Source organism: Macadamia integrifolia, chromosome 10 (genome assembly GCF_013358625.1).
Source record: "Macadamia integrifolia cultivar HAES 741 chromosome 10, SCU_Mint_v3, whole genome shotgun sequence".
Lineage (NCBI taxonomy): Eukaryota > Viridiplantae > Streptophyta > Magnoliopsida > Proteales > Proteaceae > Macadamia > Macadamia integrifolia.
The window spans coordinates 12170425-12187184 of record NC_056566.1 but is presented as its reverse complement, the minus strand read 5'-3'; positions in this window follow the sequence as shown (position 1 = coordinate 12187184).

Below are 16760 nucleotides of genomic sequence, written 5' to 3'. Positions count from 1 at the left end.
TTGAGTTAAGAGGTGAATTTAGGGTTTTGGAAGAGTTCTTGAGCAAAGAAGGTAAGATTACTTTTTAATCCTTAAATCTAACTTAGATCTAGGTTAGAATCATCTTATAAGACCTTATTTTAATCCTTAAATCTAACTTAGATCTAGGTTAGAATCATCTTATAAGACCTTAGATGTGTGGAAAATGTGACTGGAATAGCCCCATTTGATTTTTCCAAGGTTGAAGAGCGTTTCAAAGGAGAAAACCAATTTTCGCCTCCACAGGTGGGCGAAGACCGGCAGGAGAAGCCGCCTGCCTGTTGGGGCAGAACCTTAATTCCAACAGGTGGACGAAGACCGGTGGGTGAATCTGCCCGCCTGTAGGGGTTGCCGATTGAACCAAAAAGCTATCTGGCCCGCCTGTTGGAATGACGAGCGAAGACAGGTGGGCTGTCTGGCCCACCAGTCAGATTTTTTAGCCCTAATAGGCCCAAAACGGGCGAAAAACCTTCTTTAATGATTTTAAACATGATTTAAACATCAAAGCTTGTTAGTTTTGACCTTAATGTGGTGAAATTCTAACCTCATTCGCTTATGATTGGTTCCACTCAAAGTTACATTTCTCTCGCCGGATCTCACCCGTACCGAACGTGAGCTTTTGTATTGACAAGTAAGTGGGGAGAGGACATTTGACTTTATTTTAAGGCTTGTTTTTGCATCATTAAATTGTATCTAGACTAGCCATGTCATCATGCAAATTTTATGTAGATTAGTCATCCTCGTATGCCATTCGTACGTATTGTTTGTGCATTTTAAACAAATGATTTATGATATGTGTGTTATGTATTACATTCTCAATGCTAAATGATTGATGTGCCTTTGTGATGAATGGTTGGATTACTGTGCATAATGCATTATTAGACTAGAAGCCGTAGTCGGTTTGGAAACGAGTGCATTGGTGGCTCGTGGTATGGGACGTGGTGGCACTATGTAATCGTACTTTGTCATATAGGAGCATACGGTTTAGGATTATCATTCCCTGTGCTACGACCCTTCCCAACAGGGGTTGAGGTGTTGGGTTATCACTTGGAGGGAAGCAGTGGTCGTGGTTGTCGGGTCATTGTGGCGGTTAGACATACACCCAGCGGGTCATTAGGACAGTCGACAACCTTAGTGGTATATTCAAGAGGACCAATCATACTGCTTTTAAATTACCGGTGTCGGTACCTTTACATTTCTGTCATTTAATTTTATGTTGAGAGCCAGTAGTTAGCATGCTTTATTTTTTTGAGTACTCACGGTGGGCCTTCTCTGACAACCCTATGAGCGTATCGCGGGATGGAGTTTGTGATTCGTACCTAGGGCATACACGGACTGTGGTTGTGAGTAGCACATAACCTAAGACTTAGTAATGTTGTGTAGGTGGATAAGATTAAAATGAATTGCATTGCATATAACGCATATAGATGTGAATGTTTGTGTGATCTTTCTTTCCACTTACTGAGCTAGTGAGCTCATCCCACGTGCACACCTCTTTCAGATGATTTTGCAGGTCACCCACCTTAAGATCAGGTGTCAGGCCCCACAGTCGAGTTTCCTATTGAGGATTGGTGGATCCTTGAGGAGTATGAGCACGGTGCTGATTGCATGTGCGAAGGCTGTGCTGTGGGACCGCAGCAATGACACCGTACAGGATTTCACTTTTTTTTATTTTTGATGACATCCACTTTTGTGTACTTGATACGTAAATTGTTGTTCTTTTTATGTAAATATCATACCTGCGGGCCCATATGTACTTAGCTATCTACTACAATTTGGGTATCAAGTGTATTGGGGATATTTACAGGTAATTTAAGTCTTTCGTTGAACTTTTGAACACTTATCTTAGATGTGGGTATGCTATGGTGGGGTATTGTATCAGATGATCCTGGTAGGTTTGGGTTAATCGGAGTTAACTCGATCACCGATCGCGTTCTATGTGAATGGGGTGTGACAACAGTGGTATCAGAGCGTGATGCTCTATCCACTCACAGCATATCATTTAGACCCCATAGAATCTATAATAGGAAATGGAGTTGGGTAAATGTAAAACCCTTTAAAGAATTAAAAGTAAAAAAAAAAAAATGGTTACATTTAATTATTGCATTTCATAGCATGCATTAGAGAAAATTTGCTTAGAATAAATAAAGGATTAGTTATTTGATTGCCTAACCCATCGAGTACGGATTTAACAAAATTTTGACAGCATAACAATGCTAAAACAAGATTTTTCAAAATTTTAAATAGAAGTAACTGATATACAACATACATATATGAATAAGCATAATCAACAAAGGCTAACTAACGTTGTTACAACCAAATTACAATAAGTTTGCCTAGCAGACAAAACTAACTAAAAGTAACTAACAACATCATAACACCACACTAGCAAGTCCAAATTACAGAGAAAAGTACGAAAAAAAAATAGTCCACCATAAACACATAAACAGCATAGAGACAAGTAAAAAGCTGATTAGGATAGGCAAGCTAAGTACTCAGAGACCCTCATCATCATCTAGCTCTACTACTCCTTCCCTCCTAGGCCTCGATTTAACATTGAGCCGATGATCATAGTAATCAAACCTCGCATTCACTAGTTGCACATCCCTCCGAAGTCGGGTAAAGTCCGCTGAAATAGCATTGGCCATTGTGTCCAAATCCTCATTTAATCTTAGGAAGGAATTCTCTAATGTAGCCTGCCTTTCTAAGATATTTTCCTCTCTAGTAACACTCTCATCTACTCTTCTCAAAAGCTGATCTTGCCCATCTTTCAAGGCCCTCATATTGGTCATCATGCTCTCAAAGTCAAATATGCCACTCTCAGATGGTGAGGCTCTATGATGTGGGTCTGCAGCCCTAGCAAAGTCAGGATCAGCATCCCTCAAATCAAGAGGCTCCTCCTCGAGGATATCCCCGTCTAGAAAGTCCTCCTCAAATTTAGGAACATAATCCTCATCCTCCTCACTATTTTCCTCCTCCTCCATATGGACATCCTCCCTGTGGACATTCCCCCTGTTCCTACCTCCTTGAGCTCCTGCCCTCTGAGGTACATCCATAAGAGCCTGCGTAGGTTTTTCTTGCTAAATTAATCCGCTGGAGTCTTTCTCTCCTCACCACTCAAATCCACCCCAAAGAACTCGAAAACCCTGGTGAGGGTCCAACCATATGGGAAACATCTGTCCTCAGAATGTGTGGCATGATGCTCCATAGTCTTAAATATAATGTAGGGAAGCATAAATGCTCAGCACCTCCCTCCAAGGCCTTGTAGATGCAGAAGGCTATGTAGGCTGCCATGAAGCCCACTTGGTTCCTATGACCTCCTCTAGGGAGCAAATTAAACTGAACTAAGCGAGCAAATACATGAGCCTCTGGGTTGAATGTCACCTCAGAATCCGGATGCACCTTGCTGCCACTAATGGTCTCGTAAATGTGGTCCTGCATCTCCGAACTTGAGGATGGGCCCACGGGCTTACTCCGTGGGGGCTATAGAATTGATGCCCAACTGATGACATATCTAAAATACTAGCAAGAGTGTCCACAATCAAACGAATGTTCACCCCCTTCACCATGCTGGTGATTGAGTACTCCCTATACTGGTAAGAGACCTCCAAATTACAATAAAATCTTCGAACAATATGTTCATAGCATGGGCGGTCAATATTAAGGATGGACTGCCAACCCAGTGTAGTAAACCTCTCTTGTAGTTGAATCTTCTTGAAATCACAAGTTACCATGATTTTTTCCATCATTACAAACTTCTTTAGAAAGGTCTGCCAATTCGTTGCTGCCCTTAAACTCCGGAAGAGTCCCTCATCATAGTCTAGAGGATCTATGGGGGCATGTCCTTGTTGCCTTGTACGAAGGGCTGAGGAACTAGTCCCTACACCTTTCCTTTTTGAAGTTCTGGCCCTACATCTATTGGAAGAGGATGCGGGTTTCTTGCCCTTGTGAGAAGACATCCTAGTAAGAAAAGAGAAGAAATTGTGATAAGTAAGAATGTTGCATGACAAAGGAAGTAAACAGGAGGGTGAGCAAGCACATGTAAATGCACCTAAATACATAATGTAGATCATTATAAAAAGAGAGGTGGTTAAGCCATGGAAAAATGAATAGGAGGAAATCCCCAAACAAGACATCCACTAGTATGTTGCAAAATAGAAGAGTAACAAAGGAGTATAAAGCATGGCAAGTGTGAAGTGATGGAAAGCCTCATAAGAATTTCCTCAAGTGGGGTAATTGGTGTCAAATGGTAGAAAGCCCCCAATTTCAATGTACAAGTTCAATCCAAGAGAATGAAAATCCCATAAAAGTGTAGAACTTGAAGCTTACATGTCAATGATAGTAATACCTATCATTATACAACCAAGAATATGCAAAAAATTTTATTATGACATTGAGGTGCAAGGAATGAGAGTGATTCAAAGTTGTTCACAAGTATGGAATGAAGTGAAGAGAATCATAGAAACCCCAGAATTTTTTTTTCAAGAAACCTAACACAAAAGAGATGGATTTTCATAGAAATGAGATGAAATTGCAAGCATATACAAGTTTCCATGATCTTTCCAGCAATGTAAGTGCAAATCAAGGATAAGAAATCCCAATTGAGTGGTTAGTTGGGGAGAAAAGAGAAGAAATAAAAGAAAACCCCAAATTTGAGAAATTAGGGCATGGTTTGGGATTTTCTCCCATAGATTGTGTAGGAAAGCCCAAAACTATGAATGAGTCACAAAAGAAGCATCATATTCTCATGGAATGACTATTCTATGGAAAGAAACATGAAAGAAGACAAGTTTTGGGAAGTATGGATGGATTTAACACCCAAAATATATGTTCCAAGAAGAGAAATGGAGAATAAACATACTTGAGAGTGAAAGGTGCTTGAATCTTTCAAAATCCGTGAAATCGTTGAATGAAATCGTGAGTGGATGTGCCAAGTAACCCTCCAAAATTACTTGAGTTGAGCCTAAGTGTAGAAGATGGGAGAAATGAAGGTCGAAGAGGCTTAAAAGCCCCTTTAAGTCTGCCTCGGGTTCGACTGACGGGCCCTGACCCGAGCTGCCAGCCGGTGGCCGCCCACCGATTGGGAAAAAATTATAAAATAAAATAAAATAATAATAATAATAGGAGAAAAAATAATAATGATACATTATTAGCAAAAAAAAAAATCTCGCAGGACCGCCGTCCTACTTGTCAAAGCGCTAGCACAGTACTCTCGGGGCTAAGCTGTGGCTGGATGCAAGACATCATACACTACAATACCCCGTGTTTTGGTATATGATTATGTGGCCAGGTTGAAAGTTTAAGGTCAATCTACAAGTATGTGAACCATAGAGTGAAATTGATTTCGTGGGCTATGTCATAGAATGGGAAATAATTATGTGCTTATGTAAATTCTAAGGTACTTAACCAATGTTTTGTGTATGGTATAATCCAGGTGCAAGGACACGATGGTAGGTACTAGATCCGGTAGCAATGCTTGAGGAACCTTATGTGGTCCTCGTCCTATCAATTGACCACCAAATCCTCGAAGGTCCATCTCTGTGGGGTAAACCCCACTTCCATAATCTTAAGAAACCCTTGACTAGGGGTGTCAACGGTCCGGGTCGGTGCGGTTTCGGTCCGGTTCCACCGGTTTCGGTGTGAGTTTGGAAGTGACCGAAACCGACCCAATAAGGATTTATCGATTTCGGTCCGGTGTCGGTTTTGGTGCGGTTTGGGTTCGGGTTAGTACCGGTTTGGATTTATTAGGTTCATTTCGGTTTGGATCGGTTTTTTAAACCGGTATGAAGCCATTAGGAAACAACCAAATGATGAATTGTTGAACTTCGATTTCTTAAATCGATTTGTAACCGGGTTGGTTTTGATTTTTGGTCTAGTTTGAATTCGATTTTCCATACAAATGTATACAAAACTATTCAAATTTTAATTTTTTTAATGAATTTTGGAGTGTTTCGGTTTCTTACCGGTTTGGTTTCGGTTTCGGTCCGGGTTTTGAGCCGATTTCGGTTTGGTTTCGGGTTCATCCGATTTTTGGTGCGGTTCGGTTTGGTTTTGGGGTTACAATACTTGAAACCGAACCGAACCAATAAGGCTTTGGTTCGGTTCGGTCCGGGTTGTTATCGGTTCGGTCCGACCGATTTTACCGGTTCGGTTTAGGAATTGACACCCCTACCCTTGACCATGGTGTGGCACAAAGGGACCCACCTTTGACCACACTTCTGGGTCCTCCACCTGTCATCACTCTGAGTGATGTTACGACCATAGTTTAGCAATCACAGTAAGCCTTCCAGCAACAAATGCTCCAGTAGCAGTAGGCATTTATGGTTGCTATACAGCAACAGTTAGACCTTCCTCAACCCGGTCAACATCCTCGGATAATTACTCCACAAGACCCACCTGTAGGGTCTGGTATGGGACCACAAACTGGAGGTGCACCACTTGGGACGACACCACATAAGCAAACCGGAGGTACACCTCCAATTCTGCCACTCAGCACTCCTCCCTATATGGTGCCCCTTCCGTACCCTTACTATCCGGCATATGCACTCAATTACCCATTGACGAATAATACGACAAGGGTAGTGGAATCTTTCAAGAGGAACTTACCACCTGTATTCTCTAAGGTGGGGAGTGATCCTCTAGAGCCGGACTAGTGGATTCAAGAGCTGGAAAAGATATTTGAGGTAGTTGAGTGCACTGAGGCACAGAAGCTTATTTGTGCAGGGCTGCAACTCAAGAATGAAGCCAACTCTTGGTGGCAAGCCTCTAAGCCTATATTGTTTGCCACGCATCTGGAACCCACGTGGGAGCAGTTCAAGGAGTTGTTTTTGGCAAACCATTACCCTCATAGCTTCAGAGACCGTAAAGAGACGGAATTCATGGCCTTGACTCAAGGGAATAAGACTATCATTAAATATCAGCAGTAGTTTGAAAGCTTGTTCCATTTTACCCCTAAGCATATGAGGTTAGCTGAAGAAAAGGCTGTAAGGTTTCTGAAGGGATTAAAGGGCATCTATTGGGTCAGTGCTCAAGGACTTAGATTTAACAAATTATGGCCAGATTGTGCAAAAGGCTAAAACCATTGAAGACAAGCAGAAAGGAGAACAATCCCTCACACTTGGATTGTGGAAGAGGAATAATCCATTTTCGGACATGGGCAACTCATCCAAGGTATACCACGGGTCATATAGCTCTGGGCCTATATACACATAGCCCTATAGGCCATCTGGCTACCTTCCTCGACTAGCTGGTGGTCCAGGCTCTACATCTTTTTGCCTGAACACTAGTACGGTGCCTACAGTCACAAGGCCACCTCGTCCCCCATCTACATCAGGTCAAGTACAAAGGGTCCCTGCCCCAGTTTCGGCATCACAGATCCGTTGCTTTAATTGTCACTCTTATGGGCATTTTGCCAAAGACTGTCGAGTCAGACCAGCCTTACCATCCAGTCAGCCCTCTGTGTACAGACCTCCCTTAACTTGGGGGAATCAACCGCAAGGAAGAATGTATGCCTTATCAGCTAAGGAGGCTGAGGCCAGCACAGAAGTGGTAGCAGGTACATTTTAATTTAAGATTTTTCTTATGCTGAATTTTGATGACCTGTTACACTTATATGTATTGTTGCACTAAATGTTCTACCTATATCGGGCATACCAGCCTATGTCTTGTTTGATTCAGGAGCTACACATTCGTTCATATCTAAAAGATTTGCTGAGAAACTTGGTATGTCGCCCAGGACACTAGATCATGAGATGATTGTTAGTATGCCTATAGGCAAAGTTACACAGTTGAAGGAGGTGTATGGGCCATGCCCAGTAGAAATCACTGGAAAGAAATTGAATGCACAACTCATCAAATTCAACATGCGAAATTTTGACGTTATACTAGGTATGGATTGGTTGTCAGCCCATCGAACTAATGTGATGTGTGCCGAAAAATTAATTAGGGTGACAAATGATGAAGGGAAAGAACTGGTATACCAAGCAGAAAAAATAAAACGGGCTAAAAGGTCCTCATCTCCGCTCTTCAAACGGTAAAGTTATTGGAAAGTGGATGTCAGGGCTACTTAGCATCGGTACTTGATGTTGATGCAAAAGTTACACCTCTAGAAGAGGTAGAGGTGGTTAAAGAATTTCCTGACGTCTTTCTAGATGATCTGATGCATCTACAGCCTGATAGAGAGTCGGAATTTGCCATAGACTTGATTCCTGGAGCAACTCCAGTGTCAAAATCTCTATACAGGATGGCACAAGCCGAATTGAGGGAGTTACAAATGCAGTTGCAAGAATTATTGAAGAAGGGATTTATTCACCCAAGTGTTTCACCTTGGGGTGCCCCAGTATTGTTTGTTAAGAAGAAGGATGGCAGCTTGCGTATGTGCATCGATTATCGGGAATTGAATAAGCTAACCATTAATAACCGATATCCATTGCCACGCATTGATGATTTGTTTGGCCAACTACAAGGTGCAAATGTATTTTCAAAGATAGACCTTAGATCAGACTATTATCAACTCAAGATAAAGAGCGGTGACATACCCAAGATAGCTTTTAGGACTTGGTATGGTCACTATGAGTTCCTAGTGTTATCTTTTGGATTAACCAATGCACCGGCAACATTCATTGATTTAATGAATCAAGTATTTCACAATGTCCTTGATAAATGGGTAATTATTTTTATTGATGACATCTTGATCTACTCTAAGACGGAAGAGGAGCATACTCAACACCTGAGGATGGTATTACAGAGGTTGAGAGAACAACAATTGTTTGCCAAATACAGTAAGTGTGAATTTTAGCTTAAGCAAGTTGGATTCCTTAGACACGTAGTGTCCAAGGATGGAATCGAGGTGGATCCTGATAAGGTGAAAGTAGCAGTAGAGTGCAAAAACCCCAAGAAAGTTACAGAAATTTGAAGTTTCTTGGGTTTAGCTGGGTACTACCGGCGCTTCATTGAGAATTTTACTTGGATCTCAGCACCAATGACTAAGTTAACCAAAAAGGGGATAAAATTTGAATGGACAGAGGAATGTGAGAAGAGTTTTCAAAAATTGAAGAAAAGGTTGGTGTCAGCCCTTGTGTTAACCATCCCTGAAGGCACAAGTGGAATGACAGTCTACACTGATGCTTCTAAGGTCGGATTAGGTTGTGTTCTCATGCAACGCGGTAAGGTGATAGCATATGCATCCCGACAACTAAAGGAATATAAGAAAAACTACCCCACTCATGACTTGGAACTAGTGGTAGTCATTTTTGCCCTAAAGATTTGGTGACATTATTTGTATAGGGAGAAGTGCGAGATATACAGTGATCACAAAAGTCTTAAGTACTTTTTCACCCAAAGAGATTTGAATATGAGGCAGATGAGATAGCTCGAGCTTATGAAGGATTATGACTGTGACATTCAGTATCATCCTGGTAAGGCTAGTGTAGTGGCAGAAGCATTGAGTCGAAAGGCGCAGACTGTGTCACTCTCACACTTAGCAATCAGGCCACAACTCGTACAAGAGGCGATGCTAATAGATGAAACCCTCTTATATGAAGGAGCAACCTTAGAGCTTGAACATCAACTAGAAAACATTAAATGGTTAACTGTATCCCTAACAGCTCTACAGGTGCATCCGTCTATTAGGCAAGAGGCGATAATGAAACAACCTTTGGATCCTGAGTTACAACGGATCAGAGTTAAGATTCAAGAGCAAATAACAAATAACCCTGATTTCGTTTTAGCCAGTGACGGGGCATTATTGTTTCGAGGTAGATTGTGTGTGCCCGATGATTTAGAGATATAAGACAAGATAGTGCAGGAAGCACATAGCTCTAAGTACTCACTCCACCCAGGAAGTACAAAGATGTATAAGGACCTCAAACAAAACTACTGGTGGCCAAACATGAAAATCACAATAGCCCTATATGTGGCGACTTGCCTTACATGCCAAAAAGTAAAAGCTAAGAGGCTTCAACCTTATGGTACTCTTCAGCCACTCCCAATACCAGACTGGAAGTGGGATAGAATTACAATGGACTTTGTCACCAGACTACCACGCACACCTAAGGGGATGGATGCGATTCAGGTGATAGTTGATTGGCTTACTAAGACTACTCATGTCATTCCCATCAAGACCAAATTCTCTATGGACAAGTTAGCATAACTTTATATAGATAACATAGTGCACTTGCATGGAGTGCCAGTGAGCATTGTGTCAGATAGAGACCCAAGGTTCACTTCCAGATTTTAGAAAAGTTTCCAACATGCTTTGGGATCACAAGTGAACTTGAGTACTGCTTTCTACCCACAGACTAATGGTCAGTCAGAGCGAACCATACAGATATTAGAAGACATGCTCAGGGCATGTGCAATGAAAATGTGTGGTAGTTGGGAAGAATATATACCCCTTATGGAATTTTCCTATAACAACAGTTTTCAAGCTACAATTGGGATGGCTCCATATGAGGCGTTATATGGTAGGAAGTGTAGAACTCCTCTGTATTGGAATTAGGTAGGCAAACGTCGAATGTTAGGACCCAAAATGATACAGATGACATATGACAAGGTCAATGTTATTCGAGAAAGGATTAAGGCAACTCAGTCACGTCAAAAGAACTATGCAGACACCGGCAGGAAAGACATTGAGTTTCGAGCAGGAGAAAAGGTGTTTCTCAAGATTTCTCCTACTAAAGGGTTGCATAGATTCCGTGGAAAGGGTAAGTTGAGCTCGAATACATTGGCCCATTTGAGATTTTGACTCGGATTGGCTTAGTAGCTTACATGCTTGCTCTTCCACCTTCGCTTGGACATGTTCATAATGTATTCTATGTATCCATGCTGAAGCGATACGTTCATAATCCATCGCATGTGTTACTCGTGGAACCAGAATATCTAGAAGCTGATATGACCTATAAATAACAGCCAGCCAAAATCTTGGACTGAAAATTGAAAGCCCTTCGCAACCACTCCATTTCCTTCGTAAAGGTGTGATGGGCTAACTATTCACTTGAAGAAGCATCTAGGGAGAAAGAAGATGAAATCCAAGCCAAGTACCCTCATCTTTTCAAACAACTAGGTATGCTAATTTTAAGGACAAAATTTTCAAAAAGGGGGGGGTAAATGTGATACCCTACTTTTAAAACCTAGTTTGCTTACACAGTTAACCCGATTTAACCATGCAGGACCCAAACTAGAGAGGGTTAAGGCAGGTTCCCTATGGACCATGATGGCAAGGATGACTTTGAACACAGGTTGGCCAGACAAGTCTGAGTCAGTGCCAAAGGAGACGGGTGTACCCAAGCCATGTACATGCATATATCATAAGGCCATGTACGGGTAATGCTGGTATGTAGTCGTATCCTAAAGTGTATACGTATTATATATCTTGTGCCAAGAGTGAGATACATGCTAAGAGTCGAACTCCATCGAAATCTTAATTGTTTGGCTAAGTTTTAATCAACAGGTGGGCGGTCACCGGCGGGCAAACCCGTACACCAGTGTGACCCACCCATGTGGTTACCAGTTATTCTCTAGTATAAATAGTACTTATTGTGTTTTTTATTTTTCTCATTTAATGCATTAAAGAGTGGGTGAGAAGAGTAAAGAAGAGAGAGAAAAGAAAGGAAGAAAAAGAGAACGAAGAAGAAGAAAGAGAAAGAAAAAGAGGAAGAAATGATTTTAAGCGACACTGTACTTTGATCTTCGCATTCCAGCACCAAAAAAGTGATCCCCAACACGAGACCTACGATTTGAGGTGAGCGAAGACTATACTTCTTAAACTTTCACAAAATCCCAAGTGAAACCCTTGATTTGGGTTGAGTTTCTTGAGATCTTGTCAATCCCACTTGAGATGATGAATCTAAGGTTTAATAGATAGTCTATGTGTTGATTTTGAAGGTTTAAAGAAGTCTTTACAAGATTTGAGGAGCATTGGTGATTTCTTGAGTTAAGAGGTGATTTTGGGGTTTTGGAAGAGTTCTTGACTAAAAAAGGTAAGATTGCTTTTCAATCTTTAAATATAACTTAGATCTAGGTTAGAATCATCTTATAAGACCTTAGATGTGTGAAAAATGTGATTGGAATAGCCCCATTTGATTTTTCTAAGGTTGAGGAGCGTTTCAAAGGAAAACCAATTTTCGCCCCCACAGGTGGCCGAAGACCGACGGGCGAAGCCGCCCTCCTGTAGGGACCTGCCTGTTGGGGCAGAACCATAATTCCAACAGGCGGGCAATGGCGAGTGAACCTGCTCCCCTGTAGGGGCCCGCTGGTTGAATTGACAAGCTATCTGACCCGCCTATTGGACTGGTGGGAGAAGACAGGTGGGCTGTCTGGCCCACCTGTTGGCCCACCAGTCAGATTTTTGAGCCCGAATGGACCCAAAACGGGTGGGCAATCTTCTTTTATAATTTAAAACATGATTTAAACATCAAACCTCATTAGTTTTGACCCCAAGGTGGTGAAATTCTAACCTCATTTGCTTATGATAAGTTCCACTAGAATTTATATTTCTCTTGCCGGATCTCACCCGTACCGAACGTGAGCTTTTGTACCGACAAGCAATTGGGGAGAGGACATTTGACTTTATTTTAAGGCTTATTTTTGCATTATTAAATTGTATCTAGACTAGACATGTCATCATGTAAATTATGTGTAGATTAGTCATCCTTGTATGTCATTCGCACATATTGCTTGTGCATTCTAAACAAATGATTTATGATATATGTGTTGTGCTTTATATTTTCAATGCTAAATGTTGATGTGCTTATGTGATAAATGGTTAGATTACTGTGGATGATGCATTATTAGACTAGACACCATAGTGGGTTTGGAAATAAGTGCATTGGTGGCCCGTGGTATGGGACGCGGTGGCACTATACAATTGTACTTTGTCATATAGGAGCATGTGGTTTAGGATTATTATTCCCTGTGCTACGACCCTTTCCAACAGGGGTTAAGGTGTTGGGTTATCACTTTGAGGGAAGCAGTGGTCGCAGTTGTTGGGTTACTGTGGCGGTTAGACATATGCCCGATGGGTCATTAGGACAGTCGGCAACCTCAGTGGTTTATTCAAGAGGGCCAATCATACTGCTTTTAAATTACCGGGGTCGGCACCTTTACATTTTTGTCATTTACTTTAATGTTGAGAGCCGATAGTCAACATGCTTTACTTTTTTGAGTACTCACGGTGGGCCTTCTCCGATAACCCTATGGACGTATCACGGGATGGAGTTCACGACTCGTACCCGGGTCATATGCGCACTGTGGTTATGAGTAGCGCATAACCTAAGACTTAGTAATGTTGTGTAGGTGGATAAGATTAAAATGAATTGCATTGTATATAGTGCATATGGATGTGAATGTTTGTGTGGTCTTACTTTTCACTTACTGAGCTAGTGAGCTCATCCTACGTGCACACCTCTTTTAGATGATTTTAGAGGTCACCTGCCGGAAGATCAGGAGTCAGGCCCCACAGTCGAGTTTCCTATTGAGGATTGGTGGGTCCCTGAGGAGTATGAGCATGGTGCTGATTGCATGTGCAAGGGCTGTGCTACAGGACCGCAGTAATGGCACCGTACAGGATTTCACTTTTTTAATTTTTGATGACCTCCCCTTTTGTGTACTTGATGCGTAAATTGTTATTCTTTTTGTATAAATATCATTCCTGCGGGCCCACATGTACTTAGCTATATACTGCAATTTGGGTATCAAGTATATTGGGGATATTTACAGGTAATTTAAGTCTTTCACTGAACTTTTGAACACTTATCTTAAATGTGGGTATGCTGTGGTGGGATACTGTATTAGATGATCCTGGCAAGTTTTGGGTTAACCGGAGTTAACTCGGTCATTGGTCCGGTTCTGTGTGAACGGAGTGTGACATCTACTGAGCCTTGTAAGAATGAAGCAAGTAAGGGAGCTATTGAGCCTAGTAGGCATGAATAAAGGGTAAGGGAATAAATCTTAATGATGTGTGTGATTCAATTGATGATTCAGATGCTAGTGATGAGGACTTTGTGTATGATTCTGGTGACCATAGTGACTTAAGTAAGAGTGAAAGTGATGATGAATTTTTTTATCAAGACAATGATCTAGAGGACCATTGTTTAAGAAAAAAACAAGCATGGGAAGGATGTACACAATCATGACGAGTTAGATGATTATGATCTAGATGCCTATGATCCAGATGACTATGAGTAAATAATTTGTCATGATGATGGTGATGATAGTAATTTAAGGTTGGAGCAATATATGTTGATGTGAATGAATTTAGGATAAACTTAAAGAGTTTTCTATTCGTCACAGTTCTTAGCTGATATTTGAAAGAAATAAGAAGGCAAGGCTCATAATGAGGTGTGCATCAGATGGTTGTTCATGGAGAGTTCATGGAGCTGCATTTTTATTGAAGACTCTTAACCCCAATCACACTTGTACCTGGAAGTTAGGGCAAGCTTATTTCCTCACAATGGATTGCTGACAAACTTGTAGCTGAACTACAGGCTGACCCTGAAATGGATCATGAAGCAATGGGTGCTATACTGTGTAAGAATTATGGGATTAGTTGTGATGTTCCATACATGAAGTTTTATAGAGCTTGCCAAATTGCATTGGAAAAGAATGAAGACTATTGTGCAGTGTACTTCACAAAGGAGAACTATATGAAAACATATCAACATATGATATATCCTGTTCTAGATGTGTCTGAGTTGACAATTGGGTCTGATGAGCACATTTATGTGTGAAATCTAGGGTAATAAAACATGCATTTTATATATTTAGAATAGAGTTACCTTGAGTTTTACTCTCTTTTTGCAGGTTTTGTATTTTAAAGGCGGGCGTCATATCTCTCTAACAACAACTACCTAGTGTAGTTGGTGAGCTATGGTGTGCAAAATTCCCTTGCTCACCAGGAGGTCTCAAGTTTGAATCTCATGGTTATCTTTTTTTTAGAGAATTTTGATGAAGATTTCTTACTTTTCACTCAATTAAAGCACTAAGGGCATGGAAGGGATTTTCACATCAAATTAGAAGCAAAGAAAATCGTGGGAGGGGTTTCCACAAGAAGAGAAAAAAAAAATGGAGAAATAAATCTTGTCCAAATCTTCTCTCTCCTCCACATCATCACCAAAAGATTGTCCAAATCACACAAAGAAAGAAGGAAAATCGTCCCTTGGAGGGAGAAAAAGAAGAGAAAAATAAATTAAAAAAAAAAAAAGAAAGAAATAAGCAAAAAAAAATTATAGAAAATTTCTCCAAGTTTATTTCTCTTTTTTCTCTCCTTCACCTTAGTACTTTTGGTCTCAAAAGATCTCATTATCAATTATAGGTTTCTCCCTTTAGGAAAAAGAAATTTGTTACCCTACCTCCCCATTCACTATAAATACAACTCATGTAATAGGAGGGGAGACACTTCATTCTTCTTCTATTATTTTTTCTTAGTTGCTCTATCTCTTTCTCTAGCTCTAGTTTTAGGTTTATGCTTTAAACACTTTTGTAAGTTCTTTTTATTCAATTAATGCAAGCACTTTTTTTTATTCAGTCTTTTATTTTTATTGTTTAAACAACTGAAGTAGTAATTTTCAAGTTCTAGTTCTAGGCTTAGTTCTAGGTGACAAGAACAAGCTATGAAGTATGTCTTTCAAGATCAATTTTTTTTTTCTTCAGATTTGTTTTCTCTAGTACTAGAAATTTCAGATTTGGTTTATTCTAGATCTGGTTTTTAGTACTAGTAGTATCTAAAATCGATCAAGTTTTCAGTTCAAGGGATGAAGTTCAAGTAAGTAGGCTCCTTCAGTAGTCTTCTCTCCCCCCTCTCATTTCCTCTTCTGACTACCCTTTATTTCTTAATTTAGGATTTTAATTTCAGTTGTTATACTGTTGCTTTCCCTTTCCCCCAAGGTTCATGGCAAGTGTATGTGTTGGCTTTGCCTCTCCTAGCCATAGAACCATCATTTTATTGTTTTATTTTAATTGTTTCCCTCTTCCTAAAGCCAAATAGAGTAGCCCTTGTAAGAGTGACTCTCTGGTCAAGTAGGAGAGCTCATATTATGATGCATCCCTCGGGCTAAGTAGAGAAACCTACTTGTGAGTCTCTCTCTAGCTTTATCCCCTTTCTTTTACTTTATTTTTATTTCAGCATTTTTTTCCTTCATTGTTTTTTAATTGCGTGGGGTGTTTATTTTCAGCTATTTATTTATTTAACTTTAATTGCGTGACTTGCTTTTTTAAATTCTTAGATGACGAATGGTTAGGACGTTAATTTAGATACATATGTTTAGGACGGCAATTAGAATTAGATCACAATCATTAATCGGTTTACTTTTGCATTATTAAAAGAAGCAAAAAAATAAAGTGGCTGCTCTCCCTGTGTTCGACCCGTAGCTACACGGATCCGTACGCTTGCGGTTACATTTTAAAATCTCAAACAAGGTCACTACTAGGTGTTGTCCAACCTCCACTTCTAAAGAGACCAGTAAGCAGACCACATAAGAATAGGAAAAGGTAACCTAGTGAGGCACCTCTGGCTGACTTTAGGAAAATATCAAGATCTCTCAGATGTGAAATTTGCAACTTGGCCACAATAAAAGAACTTGGAAGAGAGAGGAACCTAAAGGAAAGAAGAAGGGTTCTTCAAGTAGCACATCTGTTGTTGAAAAGGTATCTTACATTATCCATTTCTTACACTTTTATTTAGTACTTATAATATGCATCAAGATTCACTCAAAATTCCGTGGTTCTTTTTTTTTTTTTTTTTTTTT